Below are 19,313 nucleotides of genomic sequence, written 5' to 3'. Positions count from 1 at the left end.
CCCACGGTTTAGCGTGCGACACAACATTTCGTATTTCGTATTTCATATATTTTCATTTTTACAGACTACGCATGCGCTCCTCTACTTTTCAGTAGTTGCCACACTTTTGTTCTCACCCGATGCATTGGGTTTATATTAGTTAATCATACCCAAATCATAATTTTAGTTGTACTCAAAGTAGACTCCGAATACTATAACGTGCACTTTCCTTAGTAAAGATTTAGTATGCTTACTAACTAGTCTGAGATTAACCGTCGATTAACGAATTCTCTTTGAATACCGCCCAAATTGTTTATCAATGACCTTTAGCGACGTAAATACGCTTGTTGTCGCCTGGGGCAAAAACGCGCCGTAGCGTCCCCCTGACCAACCAAACCAAAACGCTCCCCCAAATATTTGTCCAATTTGGGCCCTCCCAATCCGGCGCCCGGGGCACAAGCTCCGTCCGCACCCCTAGTTACGCCACTGATGACCTTAATTATTTAGAATATCGATGTTCAGATTAGTTCAGATGCAAAATAATGTTTCTTTGTTAGAAATATATAGTCATAATGTTTCTCTATATTAGCAGCGTTGCTGTGTAAATAGCACAATTTACGCAATCATATTTTCCGATTTGTAAAACAACCTGACGTGATGGGGGAAAACATTTTCGTAATTAGCAACCTCAAATTATATAAAATCAGGTGTCAAATCAAAAACAGCTTTTAAAAAGTTTAATTTTGTAGAGCAGTGTAATTGACAAAATACACTACTAAAGTTGTGTTTCCTGATAAAAGAACTGCAAAATTCATGAATTCAATATGGTCCTCTAACTGCGTCTGCAACATTTTTGATAAGAAATTATTAGAACAATTTTAAGTATGAATTTACTCGGCAAATGTAATATGTACAGTATATTTTATTCACAATTTATGTATATACTTAATTGAGAACACTCGCACGGTACATCAGACGGGACAAATAGGAAATGAAGCAGGTCCTAGAGGTGTATTGTAGCATTCTAGCGGGCGATGGCCATGTAGACTATGATCTGCATTAAAACGTAAAACAGAAAGAGAAGAAAAGAAAGAGGAAACACGAGGGTCAAGTGTACCGACTTCAAGCGAAGGGCAACTTTTTATTCTCTTTTTGCAGGTATTTATGAATTTACTTCAAATTTGTCTGACTTAGACATCGATAAGATAAATCAATGCTTTGTGAAAATATTTGCGTTGTGCTCTGGTTGTGAAATTAAGTAGTAAGTTATTTTTAACTTGACGAAAAGCAGATAATTCGTTTTGTTGACAATTTGCTGACAAATTTTGAGTTTGATTTCATATTTTAAAATACAGAGTGTGTGTTAAAATTTGTGCTCGTTGTTAGATAATAGGCACCAATATGTGCAGTGTAGACAAATTTCCTACCGCTTTTGCGTAATTCAGGTAGATGAATTAAATGTCTGTGATTATTGGTAAGGACTTAAAGAAACAATTACATGAAAAGGAAGAGACGAAAAAACTAAATACATTGGGAATATATTATTTAAGCGATTACCTAAATCTGAATATTCATATTCGTAATAGCGCTACTTCATCAGTTCATCAGTATGTACATGTTTCTTTTAGTGCAAAACCATTGCGAAAGATTTTTTATTCCTCATTTATCCTTTACTTTTCCTGGTACAATTTCGTTTATTACTCCGTTTTAAATAACGCCTATACCAGTGATATAAAACAGCGGTTCCCATCCTACTTTACTGCTTAATGTATGTATGTACAAGGCATGGACGTAAAATCCGTCAGTATTGAGTAATGGCCATTCTGAAAACTGCACAAATTCCTGGAAGCGAAAATTTTGATTCCTGGAATCCGTGACATGTTTTGTATAATGGTGGTTGACTTTAGGGGGAGGGGGAGCACGGGGGCGGGACTTTGTGCCAGAGAGTAGATCCTGTATTTTCAGGTTGAAAAACGTGAGATTTTTGTCATTTATAAGGAAATTCGGCATTTATTCCGAAGTTGGGCGTCCGCTTTTGCTACGTTTTTTCGCTGTTATCTCCTTTCCACACTTTCTGCAATTTATTATTAGGTTCATTAATCCGTGCTCTTCACAAACTTTTAAAATATTTTGCTCGTTATCAACGTATTGCTTCACAAATGTTAAAACTGTTAATTCATTGCCCTTGTACACTCGCCATGTTGATAACATAAATGTTCGTTTCTTTCCCACAATGCAACTGTTCGGTTACCTTGCGCCAAGTATAGTTCGGTACCTTCCCTCCGCTCGCCGTATAGTCCCATGTTTATAACCGCTTATATATAACAAATAAACAGATTTTTCGAGAGACTTATATATTATCAAGCATACAAACGATCAAATTATCCATATCTTTCCTGTAAATTTTAAAAATTTTGCTGGAAACGGACGCCCAACTTTGGAATTTAACCCGGAAATTCATTGTTATTATGTTAGAAAGGATTAAGAATTCATCAGGACACATTCACTTTGATTGGACTTCACCGTTTTGCGTGTAAATTCTGTGTTCGGAAATATGCCATAAAAACTATAGTGTAGAAAATAAATCAGTTTATTGTTGCCACCAAAACGGACGAATGCAATCTAACAGAGTCAGGACAGAAGCGCAGTAGGGAGTGCGTTCGTAGGGAGCAGGCGCGTCAGCAATGGTACGTATGCGCGTAAACGAGAATTCTCTAAAAATACTAGGGTAGGTACCTTCTCTATCAACAATTTTGTGTCCTTGTGAAGAGATAGCTACTTTTCAATGCCGACGGTCAATGTTTTAGCAGAACGGTTCCAGAAGTACGTTAGAAAAAAAAAAAATACAGGATTTAGAGAAGGAATGCAAGATGCAAGTACATGGATCTAACATAACCCAGGTCCCGAAGGAGCAGGACGCTCATACTGTTAGGGATTATTCATTGAGTATGTACGAACTTACAAAGGGGGTAACAAAGCGATTTTCATTTACTTATCGACTGATACGAAAATAAAAAAGAACGTACCTGTACTTTATATCTGCATGTGTAGTACCCTTGTACTTTATCTATGACTATGTATGTATGTGTGGAAGGGGGAATTAAACGCATATCACATGTCTTGTGCACATGGATACTTCTTACTATTGCACTACGTAGAAAATTTATGGTATTTCATGTAGAAGTAGTAATAGGACACAGAAGAAACGCAGATCAGGGGGTTCTCATGTATACTATTACCACCTAAACTAACCTAATGTTAATAGAAATAAGCGAATTTTTTTTTTGAGGGGGGGGAATCATGCTGGACCCCTACAATAACATAATATGACCTAACCGAAACTAACCTAATGTGCATGAACTACTGAAATTGTGACTTTATTTAAAAAAAAAAAAAAATAGCTGGACTCCATCTACTAAACATTGTCCGTGCCGAGTTTTGCCACTAATATCTCACTCCATCAACACAGTGCTCACATTTGAAAATGTACGGTAAATGTTTGGACATTTCTGTATTTTCAATGCCTTCCTACATTTGCCACACTTTCTGCTCAATTTCTGGAATCCGTGCCGCTCCACATAATAACTTTTTTTCGTCACCAACATAGGTTGTTATAAAACTTAACAATCGAAATGTGATATCCGTCACGTGTAACTACCATCTTTGAATGTTACGAATTAATTTTCCCATTACATCATAATATCTGACGTCAACAAGTCGCTACTCAAAACAGTACCAACATGCAGCTTCTAACACTTGAAAATGCCATATTACACTTCTGTTAGCGTGAATTTCAGAAATATAATCAATTTACCTTCTCTTTTCTGTAAATTTTACTTTTTTTTTTTTTTTTTCATTTCTAGATCTGCCCTCAATTATAGTTTATGGCACACACAATTCGGGTCATTCCACGTCGATTCACCCAGACCATGGCGCCCACCAGTTAAGATTTTCATGATATTTGATACAGTTGTTAGAACAAAGAAGTTAGTAACTCATGTAAAATTTATTTTGCAGCAGAGTAGGTCTAGCATGTTGAGGCTTAGGTTACGTTATGTTAGGAAGGTTCTAGAATGCTTGCTCGCACGTGTAAGTGAAGGTGGGTTAGTAGCCACGTTGGTTCCTTTCTTTATCAAATCCCAATAGTCAGTCCACAGTAATGCCGAGCGAGCGAGAGCGAGTGAAGGCAGGTTAATAGCCAGGTTGATTACTTTATTACGACTCAATGGGGTTGCAGGCCAGTGTTCTAGAATTCGCCCCGTTAGGTTAGGTTAGTTTAGTTTAGTTTCGGTTAGGTTCGATATCCTTGGGCGTACTCTACGGTACTAAACCCAATTTTTCTTCTTTAGCTTGTAGTTTCGGAGAGTTATTATCAAAGTTTGAGAAAATCACAATTGTAAATATGGTTTACGAGCGCCTGCAAGTGAGTAAAATTTTGGAGAAAACACGTCATAACATAATAAGTACCAAACTTATTCGCGTTAGGTTTTTACGAAGTACCAACTAAAGTATGTAGATATAAGGGAAACTGTTTCATCAACTTTGCCCATCTGAGAGGTTTACTAGAAAATAGATATTGTTCAATTAGGAGAAATTCTTGAGTGCGCAACATAGAATCAGAAAGCGAGTTTCCCTTTTGTTGTTGTTGTTTCATAATTAACCTGAAAGTATGCCCAAAAGTCTTGTGGAATAGAAATCTAGGTTTTCAAATGCTTAGGAGGCTATAATTAGTTGGATTCTTAACAGTCTGCTCAAGAACAGCTTGAGGAAAAACCTGAAAACACATGTGATTAGAGAATTGTTTGAGAAATTGAGATCAAATTGTGGATACGGATAAGAAGTGTAGAGTGCTAAGTTACGGGAGTATGTGAACATCATTCGCCGTCTTGGAATTAGTTAAGGATCTTAAATCAGAAGGGAATCATTGTAACCTGACTTCTCCAAAATTCAAATTTGAAGGAGTGTATTTTATCTACAGTTACTTCTTTATGAAAGAAACCATTTTGTCGAAAAACTTCGACTTCAGAACTATTCTGTTCACTTACAGTTACAAAAACATAGACTGCCTTTCAGGTACAAAAAGTTAACTAATAGAGAGTAAAGTGCGTTGTCTTATAAGAGCAGTAGACCATCTACACGTTACCACCAAGTCAATACATAGTTAGCATATAGATAGATAAAAGTCGGAACGTAGCATATTGAGTGATACGGGATTATGCAAACCCGAAAGGGACAGGATCACCAGACACCAAATAAAGCTAGATACACAGATAGAACACTTTCAAAGTCATGCTTTAGTGGTTTCATGGTTAGTATTACGGAACTCTGTAAAGAGTTTTATTTTAACATAGTTCGAATTCTGTCTCCTAGGAGTTTTTTAAGTAAAGAATTTGCCAAATTGAATTATTGCAATGAGCATTCATGTATCATTTATGAATGCAAGAAAATTGTAAATACATCACAGCTACGTAATATAGGAAATTGCATCATATATATTAAACCAAATCACAAATCCTTATCTTGTCTCTAATATACACTTACTCGCGGGTTCGATTCTCGGTGGGAGAGCAAAACAAATAATCTTAAAATAAGTTACCTCCATTAGTCATCCGTCTCCTTTAGTCTAAAGGACATAACCATGGGTCATTACATTTAAAAAAGTTCATTCCTTTTTATTTTTATTTTGTCTTTTTTTCTCTCATATTCTTGAACACAAAGAACCTGGAAAGATCTTAATCAAAAAACTGCTTATTCAATACATAAGACAGTAATTCAGTATTTCATTATGTAATAAAATAAATGGTCACTAAATTATATAATAGGTTATTTTAGACTACTAAACGTGTCAGATACGTTTGCAAATGGTACGTTGGCGTTACGTGCTGTCATGGGAAAGAAGGTTCAGTAGCCACTATTTTGATTTATCAGTACTTATTATTATTATTTGCAGACGGAAATAGTATTATCAGATATTAAATATGCCAAAAAACGTTAAATTTTCCAGGCAAGTTCAAAATCCAGCGGAATTATTCAGCTTTTAATACCAACGAATACGATAAGTTTTAAAATCCCTCCTCAGTAATATAATAGCCTTTATCTATAAATGAGTGGTCTGTGGCGTCAGGCTGCAAATTACAAGGCAAAGGTCATTATGAGTTCGAATGGGAATGGCACTGAAAAGCATGCGTTTTTGAACTGACATTGATGTTTGTATGATGTCCCTGTAGTTTGCAAAATATGAGAAAGTAGAACATAGGCGAGTAAAGTCAGTGTATTAAGAAAGAAAGAAAGAAAGAAAAAAAAGTTTCAAAATTAAGCAAAAGAAAACGCGGGTACGTTTGGTGCTTCAGTTTTTGCTTAAAAATAAAAATAATAAAGTGGTTAATGCTCATATCTTCGGGCGGAGTTCTGAGTTTCAGTTCTCGGTGGTTGGTTTGGAGTTTAGTGTCTCTTTCAGAAACAAGACTATAGGAGACGTGGATCTACAACTACGATGTGATCCGAACCATATGAACTTTCGCTGGGAATCGAACACGTCTCCAGCACCAGAGGCGCGTACGCTAACCATGTAGCCATGAGAGAGCTCAGTTCTCGATGGAAGAGCATCAAAAACGAGAGTAGGCGAAAAGCCTGTAAGGTAGGACAATGTGTCCAATATGAAGATTCGTTTAAGTTGGAGGTGTGAAATTATGTTTACAGACTCAGCTAATAAGAAAATGCGTGTCTCAGGATTTTAGAAAATTCTGCTCCTTTGGGGGGGGGGAGATGGTCATTACTATAGTATCCAAATTTCCCTTCTTTATTGAGAGCGTCCATTGTGAAGATTTTTTTAAATTAGAAGTGAGAAATTTGGTATATAAACTTTTAAGTACATATTTCAGCGTCTGTAAAAATTCCGTTTCTTTCCTATTGTACTCTGTATTAAGGTTTTCCATTATTTATTCAGAATATGCTTAAGGCAAGAACTCATTTAAGTTAAAGGTGTGAAATTCATTATATAAACTCTTAATTAAAAATGGGGAAACATGTAGTTCAGCTTTTCCGAAAATTCCGCTTATGAAAGAGGAAAGGGCTGCAATATTGTACTATTATATAGAAAAGTGAAAGCGATTCTCTGAAAATTGAGGCCATGTTAATATGTGTAGAAACGTGAAACTTGGGCAGAAAACTTCTTTTATCATGAGAACAATGAATAAGAAAGGATTTTTTTTGTTTTTTTTTAATACGTATGCTAAGCGGGGTAAAAGTGAGATGATGATTAAATGTTTTGCCTAGAATAGAGTACCACATAAATCTGAAGTTAGCTAAATGAAACTCAGGATATAAACTCCTCATTAAAAATAAGCGGACACTTGTCCCAGTGCGTTTAAAAATTTTCGTTTTAAGAGAAAAGATGCGTTCTCTTATTGTTCTTTTCCCTCTGCATTGAAAGCGATAGTGTCCCCTGTTTATGATCACATCACGGAATAATGTCTAAAAACTTTGAAATTAATTTTGAAACATACTTAGTACCTACCTCGAGCTATGTTCTAATCACTAATTTGATTTAAGGGCGTGGGGTATTCAAAATTAATGCGGTAGACCCCCTTTAGTTAGGAAGATGAAAATCTGTATTTAAACTACTCATTACAAACAAGCGACCACGTGACCCAGCATTTTCTAAAATTCAGTTTTAAGAGGGCGAATGTTGCAATTTCCTTAATTTCTCGCCACAATCACATCATGGAAAACTGCTTACCCGTTTGAAATGAATCTTGAAACAACTTCTGCCTTGACGTTTTTATCATGTCACATTGATTAAGGGGCGTATCCCAATCAGAGTGGATTTATTTAAATCAGTTTGATTTAAAGTTCTTGATTTTTAAAATAAAAATCGCTGATGTAAATCAAATTCCGGAATAAATTAATTTTGAACTGAAAATAAGTGAAATCCTGTTTCAGCTCTGTTATTTCGATTATGGAAGATAATAATTATAAGAAGCAAAAATATAATTGTAAAACAGCCAGATTGTATAACTATATAAAGTATCAAATTTTAGAGCAGTTGAACAATACGGACTGAAGTCTAGGTAAACTTATATGCTAGGCTTCTAAAATATTATCTGGCCAAATTTCTTAAGTGCAATATATTTTGTAATTCAAAATATATGTTAAAAAATCGCTATAAAATTTTGTACATTTTTAATTTAGTTTTATTCATGTTACAGATTACTTACAAATTTCTGTTTTGGCTTTGGCACTTAGCCACTTAATTCACTGCTAATGTTATCTTGTTATATTAGCTCCAGGAAGGGGGGCGATTGCCCCCTCCCCAGAAGAGGAAACTTTCTTATTTTATATATATAACTAAAACCCATCCCAACTTTTGGAGCCCTTAAAAGTAGCAGTATGACAACCCCCTTCCCCCCCCCAGAAGTCTGTCCTGGATCCGCCCCTGATTAGCTCTACATATATTGCCTAATATTCAAAACATTAGTACTAGTACTAGCGTGTATGATATAAAAACATTTGATAGGGTTGTTCTTTATGAATAAAACTGATATGTAGTACAAACAAAAAACATGTTTACACTAAACACAGTTTTGCGATAATATTGTAGCACATCAGAATATAAAACGAAGTTAATATAATTCATATTCTACTTTTCATATTTATGCTAGTTACGCCTTGTTCATTTGTTTAAACAGAAAAACAACTTTGACGCTTTCTCTGTGTCCAAACGATTTCTAATTTTAGAATGGGTCATTCGAAAACTGGAAAAAATTTCTATTCCTGCTGATGAAGCGGATGCTGTAAGAAGCTGAAAATCTGCCTGTAGCACGTTATTGTCGATAAAATTGATTGTTTTGTGAATTCCACCATTAAACAGCAGACACACTTCGCATTCATTCGAAAACATGACACCTGAAAATGATATCGCTTTAGCTGGAAATTTAATTAATGTAGGCAAGAATGAAGTGATACTCTATGACTGTTCAGCAAACTGCATAGGAGAATCACTTTCTTCTGGGGTAAGATTGTGCTTCTGAAGTCGTGGATCTAGTATATAAGCCAAGAAGTGGGCCAAGATTAAAGCTTGTTTGTATTTGCTTTCATAGTTTTTCTCCTTATTTTGTAGCATATCGTGCAAATCTAGTCTTTTTCCGTATATGCAGTGGATGTGCTATTCTTGAGTTGTTTCCCTGTATTTTGTCTAAAGCAACATACATTGGTTGTAAAAGGTTAAGCATATCCTCTGCGTCCCTTTTTATATTTAAATTACTTACTTTCTGTTGTATAATTGAATCGATTTGTGAACGATGCTCTTCACAAAGTTTGGTTAAAATGATCCAGTTTTTAACATATAATGCCAAATAGACAACGAATGTGTTCCACCGAACTTCCGAAGGTATGGTTAAAGATTACCTCTCATCTTCGTCATATTTACTGAATGTGAAATGATTATCTCGAAAATATTTTGCAATAGACAACACATGCTCCTTCGCATTTCAACTACCAGATCTTTTGTTAACAAATGTAGTAGATGACTTGAACAGCCATATGTAATAATATCGAAATTTTCTGATTCCCTTAACGCTTTTCTCATTTTAGCCATGTTTGCTACATTATCTGTTACTAAACTGCGCACACAGACTTAAATTCCTGTTCACTACTTTTGGTAGCACGTATATCATATAAATATCCTGAGGTGTGTGGTTTAACAGACGTATGGATCGTATCATATAAATAAATATCACCACCTTCTTTGTAAAGCAACGCACATCAGAGGATCATTATGCATATTAGACCAACCGTCAACACTCATACACACAATTTGTCCTTCTAAGTTTTTGAAACAGTTTTTTTTTTTTTTTTTTTAATGTAAACATTGTCTACAAGATGACACGTGACATTATTTTTGGATGGTGCTAAATATACTGGACGTAGCACTTGTATTAACTTTTTAAATTCAAGATGTTCTACAATTCTGAAACTTGAGTTGGTATCGTATATGAATCATGCTATTTGTTCATCGAATTATTATTTTTGCTCCTGGGTTGTTGCCGCCACAAAATTAGGCATCTGTAGTTATTTTTTCAGTTTCCATTCTGTTTCAGTTGATTGAATATTGCAGTGTACTGAAACTCTTTTTCACTAGTGCGTGTTGATGACGCCTAAGAAGTTAGATATTGATGCTGAGGGTGCACAATAAAAAAAAAAAAAAAAAAAAAAAAAAAAATTAAAAGCCTTCTTCAGAATACATTTGACACAGTTAAAACTTGAAAAATACAAGTATGATGATTTTCTGCATCGTGTAGCTTTTATTCTTTACGGTACTAGCCAAAGTGCCAGCCGTTGCATTAATGTGTTTGATCTATAATGTTCTATAATGTACTCCTGCTATCACTGCTACTGCTGCCATCTATCCCTGCCACTGATGCTGTGCCATGCATAGTAGAAGCGAGCAATACTTTATGTAATTCGTTAGTAATGGTGGGAACCTTTCAGTTATTTTCCGTAACCTTCCAGTGTGTTCACTGGAACTTGAATTGATTCAAACAGTTTGTTTGAGGCAGGGTTGGCTGGTTTAAACCAAGGTGGTTTAAACCAAGGTTTAAACCAGCTGGTTTTTTCAAAAAAACCAACTGGTTTAAACCAAAAAACAAAAAAAGGTTCGTAAAAGTGTAAGTGTTTGTAAAATCTTGATGAACACACATTTGTGGGTTATCACGTTTCACTCCCGTATATTATTCGTATTATATTCAGACCTAAATTCCCCATTCATTACTCAAAAAGATTATACTACAAAAGTAACTTGTTTTTATAAGTTTATAAATGTTTATTTTGTGATTTTTTGTAGTTGTTATTATTGTTATGTAATTGCAATCGAAGAAAAATTCTAAATATTGTTTCGTTTCAATGTTTACTATTGATAAAATACATCGAAAATGCCGTACTTTTTTTTGTGTGTGTGGGGGGACTAAATGCCATACATACAGACCCCACGAGAGGCATTTAATGAAATAAGTATCTTTGGTATCTATTTATGTATAAATGAGTCTGAGCCAAAGTGGACTCAAATAATTCGTATCTTTATTCACTTTTCTTATTGATATGCAGATTAAGTCGGTGTATTTCTTTAATTTGGACCAATAAAAGTCGTTGTTAACTAACTTGAACTAAATTAGTTCTTCTGTACTCCGTAGTACTTTGAAATTGTTCATATGTAATTCTGTGTAATGGTTTCACTTGTGCAACTGTTTATCTTTTCGTCCTTCTGAAATGACTCTTGACAGTTATATTAAGAAGCATGTAAAGATCAGTACAACGTATTTTTTTTTTTATCAGGATTTCTTCGTGAGTGAGTCGGCAGACGTATCGCATTTGTGGCCAATTAGTCCTGGTTCCGAGTTCAAATGGAGGGCAATTTCTCTCGGATGTAACTTGAGAAGCGGTTTTTATTCCGCTTTAAGCTTATGTGACCCCTTCCAGCATAACCCGGTTGTTGCATAATAACATCAAGGCGAAACAAACTTATTTCTGACCATATATGATATGAATGTATAGAGGAAATTATTTAAACCAAAAAAACCTGGTGTAAACCAAAAAAACCGGTTTTTTGGTTTTTTTAATAAAAACCATGGTTTTTGCCAACCCTGGTTTGAGGTCTTTCGGACTCTTTAGTTCTCGAAATATAAACATACCCCCCGAATTATCCTATGTATATCCTTTACATCGTAATAAATAGTCATTACACTATATCACAATTCGTGCCAATTCACTACGACCAATAGTTTTCGAGATATTAACGGAACACCATTCTTTTTCTTTTTACTCCTATTGGTTTACATGGGTGGAGGGAGGCCTTTGCTCTTTACATCCTCTGTTTTTTACCTTTGCCCTCCATATTCCCAGAAAATCAATATCTCAGTGCTTTTAAAACATGTGATAGTCATCGATCGTAAATATAAACAAAGATAAATTAAAAACGCAGTAAAAATTACTTTTACGGGTGAAGGTTCCGTTCTCTACACTCCCCGATATAACATTTTATATTTCCGTGAAATACCCACTAAGCACATTAAATACCATATTTACGATTTTAAGACGCACTTTTTTTTGTCGATTTCCCCCCTCCAAAATCAAGGTGCGTCTTAGATTTGAGGTTACGCAAATTTAGACCACATTAGATGAAGTTTTACCAAAAATTGTTACTCCCGTTAGTTATGATTCTGTAAAGAATGTGTAATTTGTGTGTACGAACAGAATGCAGAACTAAAATCGTGCATTTTACACAAAATAAAAACCCTTTAAAATTAGCCCGCAAACCAGTGGCAGTTGAAAGAGATGATCATTCTTGTGAATTTACGACAGCTGAGATCGTTCCTTCTCTCACACACCGTCAGGGTTTGAAAAAACCCGGGTATTTTTGAAAAAAAAAAAACCAACCCACCTGGGCCCATATGGGTTTTTTCGGATTTAATTTTTTTTTTTTCGAAATATTTCAACATCTTTGGGGTAAAACTGTTAAAATGTGATTTATATTTCAAGATTGTCATTGTCGTAACTTGCAACAATTTTCTGTTCACTACTGTTTTGGAAAAATGACCACCATTTTGAAATTTTACATTGGATCGCCGAGAAAATCTATACAGCAAATTTTGAATGTGTACCCTCTCTTGAAATTTTGAGGAATTCTACCCTCAAAATTTCAACTTAAAAGTCCGAAAATTGCATTCTGTAGCATAGATACCGGCTAGTTAAAAAATGGCCACCATTTAAAAATTTTACGACCCTAAGACCGCCATTGGATCGCCGCCAAAATATATATATATACAGCTAACAGGGCTCATAGCGAGGCACTTTTTTTTTTTTTTTAAAAAAACTAAAAGTTACTTTTTTCAAGTTTGTCACTTTTTTTTTTCTAATTTGTCACTAAAAGTTACTTTTTTGAGAGGTAAAGTGACTTTTTCGTGTGATTTATGTTTTGCATTGGTAATTTTCTAAGAAAAATATTATAAAAATAAATGGAAAAAGACAGGAACTTGTTACTCATTACACTTCTGAAAGCTTCAGTACTTGCTGCCACATGTGAAACAGTCAGCTTTTATTCTTTCTAAAGCACAGTGGATGGTTGATGGATGCTTAAGTTCTCAAGGTGAAGTTGAAAACCCTTCTGTGTCTATTCTTTCTTCTATCATAGTAATCTTTTAGTTTTCTCTCGTAATAGTTAACGCTCCGTTCAATGTTGTGTGTGTGTTTGTGTGGTTCATCATGTTCGTCTTGTGTTATGCTTCTTGTATGTTCTTCTTAAGAGTAGGTGATGAATTTGAATATTTCATGGCTTTGAGAACTCTCAATGCTAAGTTAAATATAATGTCTGGGATGAAGAAATTCGGAAATAGGCCAGAACTGGTTCCACTTACTCAGAAGCTTCTTACATCTGCTAAATCTGCTTACCGTAACTACAGAGCATAAAAGAAAACCTAAGAAAGAAGGAAGTTCAAAAAGAAGAAAAGATGAAACAGAACAACAAACAGAGAGAGAGGTGATGGAGAAATTGACAAAGGAAAAAAAGGCATGATGAGATTTTGGTCACTTTTTCGTATGCTTTTGGTCACTTTTTCGTGTGCTTTTAGTCACTTTTCAACTATTTACAACAGGGTTGGCTGGTTTAAACCAAGATGGTTTAAACCAGCTGGTTTTTTCATAAAAACCAACTGGTTTAAACCAAAAAACAAAAAAATGTTCGTAAAAGTGTAAGTGTTTGTAAAATCTGATGAACACACATTTGTGGGTTATCACGTTTCACTCCCGTATATTATTCGTATTATATTCAGACCTAAATTCCCCATTCATTACTCAAAAAGATTATACTACAAAAGCAACTTTTTTTATAAGTTTATAAATGTTAATTTTGTGATTTTTTTGTAGTTATTATTGTTATGTAATTGCAATCGAAGAAAAAATCCAAATATTGTTTCGTTTCAATGTTTACTATTGATAAAATACATCGAAAATGCCGTACTTTTGTGTGTGTGTGTGTGTGTGTGTGGGGAGTCATACAGACCCCACGAGAGGCATTTAGTGAAATAAGTATCTTTGGTATCTATTTATGTATAAATGAGTCTGAGCCAAAGTGGACTCAAATAATTCGTATCTTTATTCACTTTTCTTATTGATATGCAAATTAAGTCGGTGTATTTCTTTAATTTGGACCAATAAAAGTCGTTGTTAACTAACTTGAACTAAATTAGTTCTTCTATACTCCGTAGTACTTTGAAATTGTTCATATGTAATTCTGTGTAATGGTTTCACTTGTGCAACTGTTTATCTTTTTGTCCTTCTGAAATGACTCTTGACAGTTATATTAAGAAGCATGTAAAGATCAGTACAACTTATTTTTATCAGGATTCCTTCGTGAGTGAGTCGGCAGACGTATCGCATTTGTGGCCAATTAGTCCTGGTTCCGAGTTCAAATGGAGGACAATTTCTCTCAGATGTAACTCGAGAATCGGTTTTAATTTCGCTTTAAGCTTATGTGACCCCTTCCAGCATAACCCGGTTGTTGCATAATAACATCAAGACGAAACAAACTTATTTCTGTCCATATATGATATGAATATATAGAGCAAATTATTTAAACCATAAAAACCTGGTTTAAACCAAAAAAACCTGGTTTAAACCAAAAAAACCGGTTTTTTTTTTTGTTTTTTTAATAAAAACCATGGTTTTTGCCAACCCTGATTTACAAGGGACCTGACAACTTTGAACCCTGAGCTAATTTAAGTGTGTCTCGTGCTTCTACTCTAAACATTTCTATTTAGAAGACCGAAAATCGCGTTTTGTAGCGTGGATACACGCTATTTAAAAATAAATAAATAAATAAATAAAATGCCACCATTTTGAAATTTTACGTTGGTCTGCCGCCAAAATCTATACAGGAAATTTGGTGTGTCTCGTGCTTGTACCTGAAAATTTAAACTTAAAAAACCGAAAGTTGTACCCTGTAATGTGTATGTGGTACAGGCAGACAAACGAACAAATGTAAATCGAGTCATTCCAGGAGCCTTAGTAAGTTCGCCAAATAGGAATACCAAATATATTAATTTGAAACAAAGATATAATTCATGTATTATAAAATAAGTGTTTCAAGATGTTTTATATGACAAATATTTTCCAGCGTAAAATAAATGGTTTTATTGTTGAAGTTGAGTTCCGATACTTTGCGGGTTTTATTACGGGAATTTCGCTAGTACTAGCAAGACGGTTCGTTCCCGAAAATGAATTTAAAACAATTAAGAAAGAGATAATTCATATTTTATAAAGTAAATGTTTCAAAATATCTTAAATGAAATTAAATATCTTTCAGCTTAAAATAAATAGTTTTATTGTTGAAATATTCAGTTCCGATGCTTTGTGAGTTCAGTTGTGGGAATTTCCCAAGCATTTCTTCCACGACGGGTTTTTTCCGAAAATGCATCTTTCTTTACTGTACATCGACACTTCCACTCATAGGCGCCTGAGCCATGGGGCAAAAGGGGTCATTTGCCCCCCCACTTCCCAGACTGGGGGGTAAACATAACATTTCCCCCCACTACTTTCGGGGCACCAAACAATATCCAAAAAGTCTTGTCTTTCAGGAAAAACTACCTCTCAAATACAAAGCACTGAAATAAATTGCTAAGTGTTTATCATTTTTAATTCTCTCTCTCTCTCCATATATATATATATATATATATATATATATATATATATATATATATATATATATATATATATATATATGTGTGTGTGTGTGTGTGTGTGTGTGTGTGTGTGTGTGTGTGTTTTAGTGGTGTCAGGTTTTCATCTATAATGTTCAAGATGCATATTCTTGGGTCAAAATTAATTCATAGGCAACAGCTGGAAAAGAAAAATTCAAGATTCTCAGATTTTGGTAAACCATCGATACAAAGAGCTAGATTCCAGCATTCTTTTAATGCTAGGCCAGTTTTAAAATGCGCATGTCCAAAACAATGTGGAGGATTAAAACAACTGCAGATGGAAAAGTGGGTACAATAACCTGTCAATCACATCCTCAGGGTGTCCCATGCCGCATTAGAAGAAAGAACATGGTAGAAAAGCGAGGTAAGGTCAACTTCTGCCGGTATCTGTGAAGCCAAAGAAAAGTATAGGAGGAGGGTGGGCACTTCTGCTATTAAGTGACAGTCCATGTTGATCTGTTTTTTTTTTTTTTAACTTCCGAACAAAGCATTCTTTTAATGCTAGGTCAGTTTACGGTACAAGAGAGACTCTCACCAATCTTCGAACAGATGAACATTTTGACAGGGTTTGGACTAATACAACGACAAAAAGAGAGTTGTTAGGCGTGGAAGAACCAATTCTGCCGCGTGAGCGAAAAATTCCGAGACGACTGGACGATGGCTCTCCAAACCACACTTTTAATGATGTGAAACACTTATATAAAGTAGAAATCTGGTATAGACTATTGGATATAGTTTGTGGTGAGATTGAAAGATGGTTTGACCAACAGGACGTGAATACAGCGTTACACACAGAGAAACTTATTGTAAAAGCCGCATGAGATATACAATATGAAGGAGAACGGAGATATGTACTTGATACATATAACGATGATTTGAACGAAAGTAGACTTCGAGTTCAGCTAAGAATGTTCCGTGATGTCTTTATAAACGATGACAGAGATGTTGTTTCAGTGCAAGACGTCGTTGATATTTTAAGTAGCATGGGGAATATGTCATACCTCTTCTCTAAAATTAAAACTTTGCTGGAACTACATTTACTTTTACCCGCTACAACGACTAGTGCTGAAAGAACGTTTTCAGCTCTGCGTCGATTAAAGACCTATCGTAGAAGCACTATGACTCAGAGTAGACTTAATCATGTTGCTATTCTTCAGATTCACCAGGAAAGACTTGACAAATTAAATGTGCGTGATATAGCAAATGAATTCGTATTAAACACAGAAATACGCAGAAAAACATTTGGTTGTTTCTGAAGCCAAAACTATTGTGTATATATGGTATGTTGGGAACTGCGAGTGATAGTGATATAGTTTGTAATTTTTATTTATTGTATAAACAGCTTCTACTGTATCTTAAACATTTCGAATATTTGGTGTTTATATATATTTTTACAAGACCAGGAAATGATCATTTTCAAGAAAGAAGCCTTAAATTTACGTAAGTAATAAACATATTACTTTGTTACCATGGTAGAGCAATGCAGTAATTTAGTATATAATTAGTTCGTTCTTGTATAATGCTTTCAAAAGGCAAAATTCATTCCTAATTCGATTAGCAATGGTTGTTCATATTGCTGTTCATAGTGAAAAATTGTTTTGACTTCTGGGCGAGTATTTTTTGTTAAATTCATCGAATTACCGATGCCTTGTGTGGTAAGAGAGTTCCGTGAGAAGTTTTTTGTGCGGTGAAATCTCCCAATGTTTTCGGATAATGTTCCCATTAAGGTGTCAAAAATTTTAATCAACCGAAAACCACTAGCAATTGAGGTTATCGTAATTTATTTGTTGATTACACAATTTAATGTCATTGTTATCAGAACATTCATTTACAATAGTGTGTTTTCTTAGTTGGGGTCTTACGTAGCGCAATTTGTAGTCTTCCTTTCCGATAGGACGCTCAACAGTGATCGTCTTCTCGTACGAACAGCAACCATGATTGCTGTAGACCACAAATAAAAATTGAAGTTATGCTTATCCTCAAAGGCAATGACAGAAAGAATGATTATTTTAATAATAATAATAATAATAATAATAATAATAATAATAATAATAATAATAATAATAATAATAATTATTATTATTATTATTATTATTATTATAAATTCACTTAATCTTTATTGGCCAATTTTTGCCCCCCCCCCCATTATTTACATGTGTTAGGCGCCTGTGCTTCCACTAGTACGGAACTTTAAATTTAGCACTTGAAATAGTAGCGTTACATAGACTTCGAAACTCCGAGCATTAAGCTTCTTGAATTTGACAAGAATTTTTACGCTGTTGCTGGTATTGATTCTACAGAATGCTTATTTGAAGAGTAGCAACTAATGACGGAACTAAACTACTGTTGTTGGAAAACCAAATTTTACTGAAGAATACTTGTGTTACCATCAAATGTATGAAATAATACTAATAGTTTTACTGGTGGTACAGGCATCTATGCCCTTATACTCGTCAAATGTATGAGGGATAACGTCCTCCGGCGTCGCCGAGTCTGCGAGCACACTATTCACGGAAAGTATTTTCTAAAATATAAAATTGCATATTTTACTTCAAATAGGTTATAGACACAATCCATACATTAATTTGTTCTATAATTATTTCAAACTAAGATAAGCTTTTTTTGTTCATTCAGTGCATTCAAAACTTTATGTAGATATAACATTGAATGTTGTTGTACATACTTTAACATGAAAGCATCTAATTCTCCCAAGGAAAGTCCAATAAAAATCACTTTCAATGTGATCACCTTAGTCGTACCTATAATATACTAACAAAAGCTAAAAAACCCAGGTGGGTTTTAAAATTTTTTCCAGGTGGGCCCAACCCGAAAAGGAACGGCGGGTTTTTTTCGGGCTGGGCCCAGGTGGGCAAACCCTGCATACCGTGGCTGATATCCGTTTAAAGAGCACAAACAAATGAGTCATAAATCTTGAAGCGCGACAAGAAGCTGCAAATCAGGAAGTTGGAGGCACAAACAGGTTTGGAAGGGAGGAGGTGACGCGAGTGAGTGAGTCATTGTTTTGGAATGACAACTTGCTTCTCCGAAGATTTGCAGGTGCAGTTTTAAAGTTGACGCCTTCCGGCATTGTGACCCGTTCGAAAAGACCTGTTCGTTCGTGATATGGCTACCATTTGTTCCTGTGCCAATTCATAGAGAACTGTTGAGAGATTTCCAGAGTGAAACCGGTAGTTTACGGGCTGCATGATGATTCTTTAAAATCAATGCAGTGTAGGTTATTTTTATTTTCGCCAAGGGTGTGTCTTACATTTAAAGGCGTCGTAGATTCGCGTAAATACGGTATATGAAGTTTAAAATGAATTCCATTTAAATTGCACAAAAAAATCAACAACTTTTGTATCGGGGAAATGGAGCTTTGGCTCTCTTAACCTTCACTAAATTCAGCCGCAAACAAATAGGTATTATTCCAGAGCTTCAACCAAGAAACTTCTGGAGAAGATGAGTAAGGTTGCATGGCATGATATGGCATATGCGTTGCAACTCTCATATGGTTCAGTGAGTATCGTCCATTATCAAGTTGGCTTCAGGAAAGTGTGTGCGCGCGCTGGTGCCAAAACATTTGAGTGA

The 19,313-nt window shown here is 34.9% G+C and overlaps 1 protein-coding gene across 3 annotated transcripts in view; it reads left to right on the top strand.

Annotated features, from left to right (window-relative positions):
* The first annotated feature begins 982 nt into the window (after nucleotides 1–982).
* The window catches only part of LOC145674001 (elongin-C), a 38,442-nt gene continuing 20,111 nt past the window's right edge, over nucleotides 983–19,313 (top strand). Inside the window, exon 1 of one of the 3 annotated variants that reach the window (XM_081743829.1) lies at nucleotides 983–1,137. The gene's annotated coding sequence lies outside the window, so the exon portion shown is untranslated. Of the gene's footprint in view, nucleotides 1,138–1,163; nucleotides 1,241–18,931; nucleotides 18,957–19,313 lie in introns of those variants that run through there. The other 2 variants (XM_081743832.1, XM_081743835.1) reach the window with 2 other exon arrangements.

Source organism: Thermobia domestica, chromosome 2 (assembly GCF_964235325.1).
Source record: "Thermobia domestica chromosome 2, izTheDome1.hap1.1, whole genome shotgun sequence".
Taxonomy (NCBI): domain Eukaryota; kingdom Metazoa; phylum Arthropoda; class Insecta; order Zygentoma; family Lepismatidae; genus Thermobia; species Thermobia domestica.
Note: the sequence above shows the minus strand (reverse complement) of the source record. Positions and strands in the feature narration are given on the sequence as shown.